General features: G+C 34.4%; 1 long non-coding RNA gene across 1 annotated transcript; it reads right to left on the bottom strand.

Moving 5' to 3' along the window:
- Positions 1-1,096: 1,096 nt before the first annotated feature.
- On the bottom strand, positions 1,097-2,754 carry LOC132295072 (uncharacterized). Its single transcript, XR_009478303.1, has 2 exons — positions 2,405-2,754; positions 1,097-1,428 (listed from the first exon to the last, which is right to left on the bottom strand). It is a non-coding gene; the product is annotated as an uncharacterized LOC132295072 (long non-coding RNA).
- Between the last annotated feature and the right edge of the window lie 3,541 nt (positions 2,755-6,295).

Raw genomic sequence — 6,295 nt, 5'->3', positions numbered from 1 at the left:
CTTAGAGTTGAATGGAATTGCACTTGCCTTAATCTGATCTCAACCGAATCTGTTGCGGAGAGGGTCATCTTGAAGCATCTATTCTTCACTTGATAATCTTGAATCGATTAAGCCCTGGAGCTATCTTTACAATCAATAATGACCTTCCATAGGCATTTTAACATAGAGGCTTTGTTGAGGAGTTCTACCTTAGGGATGCCAAGACCTCCTTCTAATTTTGTTTTGCTAATATTAAGCTAAACAACTTTAACTTTTTTGTTGTTTAGACCATTACCTGACCATAGGTAGTTCTTACATAGGCTGTTAATATTATGAATAATAGATTAAGGTTGAATAAACATACTAGCACAGTACATTTGGATGCTAATTAGAATGGATTGAATTAGCTGTATTCTTCTTGTAAAAAAAATAACTATGCTTACTGAATAACCAATTCTACTTGTAATTTTATCAACTAATGCCTTGCAATCTAATGTTCCCAGTCTTGACGTAATAAGATGTACTCCTAAGTGTAACGACCCAAATCTGATGGATCTGAGTCATTAACAAACGGTGATCCGATTTCGGGTAGAACGTACTGGGGGTAAAACGGTCATTACATACTAAGGAAAGAGGATGTGTTGACTCCAAATGAGTAAATTCTAATCATATTAACTAATTAAACCTATTCCATAAGTTTTCTGTGGTTGTATTACCCACTCCTAATTTAGAAGATTATATGAGTAAGTTCTACTAAAAAGGGCATAAATCTTTGTGTGCTTCAAATTTGAAAATGAAGTTTATATCATTGGAAATTTGGTTTCAAGGCAGTCAGTTTGAGCACAAGAATGACCTAATTTGGATTTATAATGAGCAAATTATGGTCATTTGAAATATAATGTTCAAAACAAACATGTGCAGAGAATAGGGGTGTGATTGATCACAATTAATTAGGATTGATCGCAATTGCTCCAGAATGCCCAAAATCACCCTATTTTGGTATAAAATGCCAAGTTTAACCCTTGGGACCCAATAGTGGTCATTGAATAGTTAAAAACCTATCCCAAACACTACTGGTCATTGAATAGTTAAAAACCTATCCCAAACTCTACGATAAATATGAAATGCCATTTTGCATCCATATATACATAAAATAGCCAAAATGGAACATTTGCACTCATAGTCAGTCTCCCATCAATTTATGTTACATATACCAAATGAAGCTAGAATCATTATATACATGCCCAAGAGTAATATAAGGTTATTCAAAAGAATATGGTTACAAGGTTAAGACTACTGTGGCCACAATTACATTGTTTATATGTTAAAACACAAAATAATAACACTAAATACGAAGTCCCCTTCCTACACTATTCTTGGCACAAAATAAGTCACTAGTCAATGTCTACGCTTATGGAGGCGTATTGTCCGCCACTTCTTTCCCATAACCTTGAAATGTTAAAATAAAAGGTGAGCGACACTCGCTCAATAGGAAATGCTTAAAACACACACTTTAAGCTCCCGTGAGCTAAACACCTAATGAAAAGGATAAAAAAGGGATAGGGATCATACTTGGTGGGGAATACGTAGAACATAAACAATGTATAATCTTATAACAATCAATTCACAAATAACATGACAATCAATGTCAACGATAATGAGCCAAGCAATGCGTCCTCCCCCTCCCCCCCCCCCCCCCCCCCCCCACCCAAAAAAAATAAATAAATAAATAAATAAATAAATAAATAACTCACTAAAATCGCTAATTAACTTTACCGAAGCGAAGTTAATTGATTAACTATCCCTGACCTCTCACCGATGACCATTTGGGGCCTAGTTAGTTCAACCATACATATCCTATCTGACTTTTGCTCCCTTTAGGTTGAATTAGCCACCGGATCACGACTTCTGGCCTTTCCTTGTATACAAACATTTTTCATAGAACTTTTTAAAGAGAAACAGTCCCATCCTTAACCAAACCAACTCAACTCCACTTCCATGCCAGCGCTAACTATTTAAATGAACATTCTCATCAATTCATCATATGTGAGCACTTATGGTAGACCAAGAAAACATGTTATTCCTATCAAAAGTATTACACATTTTCATTGAGGCACTTTATCAAGCAACTTGTAGACATTATGGAAAATAATCACATTTGAACAACTAGAGTATAATTCAACAAAACTAGTAGGCAAGGAAACATACATATGCATGTATATCATCACAATAGTCATGTACAAACTTCAAATTCAACATGTGATCACATAATAAGGCAATTAAGTAATTAAGTGACAAAAACCACAAATTTACGAACATCAAACATATATGGCATTCCCATCTCTAAATATAACTATGGTAATTATATTCAAAATTTCCCAATTCTAGCATGCTTAAAGGTGAAAATAAAATCAAATATACTCACAAGGGACTAAAGCATTATTGGTCAAACACCCCTGCCTTGAAATCAAAGCAGAACCTCGGGTCAAAGTGCAATTCCACCAAATTCGAATCTAAGACAATTAGAGGGTATCCCTCGTTGTGCTTGCCAACTTTTCTAACTAGCTCGCCTCCAAAATCCAAGTTTGACTAGATCAAATCTTCTGTTGAAGCATGCAAAAATGTTAAATAAAGGAAAAAGAAGGAAATGTAGTGAGAGAGAGTCTTACGGATAGAGAGAGGAAGAATATCATATTTGTGGCACCAAAATGACTAAACCCATGTGTTTAAGTTTTAGCCATCTCTAGGTCAGATGTATGCACTACAATCTCTAAAAAGTCCTCCATGCCATATATATTTACACACACACTCACACTAAAATAATTATACTTAGTCACAAATAAACACATAACCTTATAGATAATAACATGAGAAAATAAATCAGGAAAATTCTTAAGCACAAAAACTCGCCTCTGGTCCCACACGGGACCTCTCAGGCCCGAAAATCCAAAAATGGCAAAATGGCCCATAATGCATCTTTGAGAGTTTTAAACTTAAAGGAAATTCTCTAAATGATATCTGGAACCTACTTGGCATACAATTATGTGTAGAAAATAATGATGACAATAAAATAAGAAAATGCCAAAAATATGAAGAAAAAAAAAATTTGAGACCTTATAACCTACCCTCCTTAAAATAGTTCGTCCTTAAAATATACCTCTTTAAATGGAAAGGCTCCAACCAAAACACTTTCTTTACCGAATATCAACGAAATCACAAGAGATGCCATTTTGCTATCCTTATTATCCAAAGTCAAAGAAACAACCTAACCTTTATGTCACTAGCAATCTGATGACCATCACCCCTACCTGGGTGGTTCCTAAAGGACACATCACCTTGAGGACTTTCAGACTCCACACAAGAGATGGATCCAACATTTAACACACACTACAAAATCATGTAAAGTGCCCAAAAAATTCACAAGAATAGTGGTCATGAGACAACTTGACACACTGACGCCCAATTCAACATTTATATGATATAGATGCATTTTTGAGTCAAAGAGAGTATTACACAGAGGATGAGGTTCGTCGTATCCACGAGTTTGTAATGCTGCTACTAGTGGATATAGACCGTTGTATCCTATGAGATAAGCGCAATAGAGTCCGTCAGTATGACACGGGACGTAAATTGTCTTAAGGATATATTATCAAATACTAGCCTTGGTCTAAGTTCTTTATTTATTATTATTTATGTTATTGCTTTATTTTGCATTATTAATTAAATATTTAGTTGAATATTTAATTAATTATTTTTAACACATTATTAATTATCTCATAACATATTAGTATAAGGTTTTGTTATATCTTAAATGTCACATGAAATATATATTTTTCAACAAAAAACAAGCCACCCAAACCATCACCGACACCTTTTATGCTAATTGCCAACCATATACTAGCTTCATTCCTTAACATGGAACAATTCCACCTTTAGCATAGCTTCCTCTCACTAAGAAATTAAACCACACCAAACATGCCAGTTGGTGTTTTGATGATATGCGTGTGTCATCTGATAAATGCATACATCGTAAAAAATTCACAATGAGATCAAAAATCCAAACCCTAATTGAGTTCGTTTGAGACTTGAATTGAATCCCATTCCACGATGTTCGTCACATCAACATTATCCTTGAGTAGATTCATCTATACGAAAGTAGTTTTCCCGGTTGAGAGTGACACTTTTGAGTGTGAACCAAAAAGGCATTTTGCGGTCATTACTTTGTAATAAACCACATCAACAATAGAAATATCTTGTGAGCCCTCCTGATCATTCCCATTTTGAGTTCTAACATACAGTTTCCAATTGTCTAGAACATTGTTTAGTGGCACTGAATAGTTTGGATAACAATTGAAATAAGTGGTCCATCACTGAGGGATGACTCCATGGTGTCTAGCTAATAGAAAATCATTGAACTTAAGATATCGACCATCATGAAGACAAACCAAGATAGATGTATTCAAAGCATTTCTAGTTAAAGGCTTCACATCCACTTGTACTAACCCCACGTGGAGGTACTTGTAGTTTATCTTGTGCAATTGGATTGTGCAACTTACATGTACTTGAAACTCGATTTTACCTTGATTACATTGTCCAAAGGTATTCATTTCTAACTCAAATCAGTTACAAATTCCAAGTAAGATATACATATAGCATGTCAAAACATAATGTTTAGCTTTTAAAAACGTCATCAAAGCACCATACGGACTAATGGAGGGAATGATCCTCAAGGCAATGCCTTTTTTGCCTGAAAATTATTAATTCAACGTGGGGTGAGCAAATAATGCTCAGTAGGGGATATGGTATGAAATAAGCTACGTTTCCTTGAACCTTACAAACATAATATGGCTAAGTGATGCAAGGTCATGCTCCCGACATCAAGTCTCAAGGGAACCTATTGAAGGATCATCCTAAAACTAATATATGCACAAGTCATACATAAGTAAGAATCGAAACTTACTTAGCACAAGTAAACATATTCAATTAGGATGAAATGAAAATAAGCCCCAAGCCACAATTACATGTGGATGCCAACTTGTCAAATAAGGATTTGAAATCAATAAAAGGGTTAACTTGAACACACCCACACTCCCAGTCACATAGCCATATTATGTGACAATAATAAAATAGTCATTCATGGGCTACTAACCCACCGGAATCTAACCTAGTGGCCACTATAAAGTGGAAAAATCATGTTTCATCCGCGAGCACCGAGTCCTCACAATAAAAGTAACAAAACTCCCAAGTATATCCACTAATCAATATCCAATTCCACAAAATAACACATATCCTTGATAATCTCACTTAGTAATTCACAAGCGCACATTACTGAATGAAAGCCACATAAGCCATGTCCTAGAGGCTAAGCTATTATCATGACATACTATTTAATGCAATATCATCAATTATATCACCATATGATCATATATTATCCAAATTTAATCACCTTGATATTTTATCATTCAATTATAATGCAATAAGTCAATTAATTTCATCTAATCATGAAGTAATCAACTTACATCATATAAGTAATTTAACAAACATTTGGAGTGCAATAAGTCAATTAATATCCTATTCACACGCTTTAATGAATATAATTTCATATAAAATACCAACAGTAGCCACAATGGCACATACATTAACTTAAAGTAAGCTTCACATGAAGAAATATACATATAAACATGCATATACTCTATGGCTATCAATGTACCATCATAATGAATCTATTCAACGTGTTAAACATATAATTTATCAAAGAAAATCATTGATGCATCATTTCTACACATATACCTCACTTTATATGAAAATTAACACTACACAACTCATTTAAAGCATGTTTAACACACACTATGTTCATAAAATGCAAAGAAATTATAAATTGGAGACATAACACACCCCTACCTCACTTTGGAGTGAAAACTGTAAATCTTACTGGAGCAAAAGTGCTACAAATGCAAACCCAAGGCCGTGGAATTGTAGAGGATAAAGAGGAGAGAAGAAAGTCCTCTTATGGCTTCCTCAAATTCTAAACCCTAACTCACACGTAAATCCCAAAGTGCTCCAAATGAAAATTTTCTTCCATGAAAATGAAGAAGGGATAGAGGATAAGAACTTTCTCCTCTTAGATGCATCTCAAATCCTAACCTAAGTGTTTCAAATCCAAGCTTTTCTAAGCTTATACATGGAGGCTAATATATGTATAGATATAGAGAGAGAAAGATGGAAGATAAATGAAATGTATGACCCAAAAAATAGTTTTCCTATCATATATATAGCCTACCCTACAACTTTGCGGTAATTATGCCACTTAACCCCA

The sequence above is a fragment of the Cornus florida genome, unplaced genomic scaffold, assembly GCF_030987335.1.
Source record: "Cornus florida cultivar Cherokee Brave unplaced genomic scaffold, ASM3098733v1 CherokeeBrave_3.0.0_Hap2_Chr02, whole genome shotgun sequence".
Taxonomy (NCBI): Eukaryota; Viridiplantae; Streptophyta; class Magnoliopsida; order Cornales; family Cornaceae; genus Cornus; species Cornus florida.
This window is presented reverse-complemented; position numbering and strand designations above follow the sequence as displayed.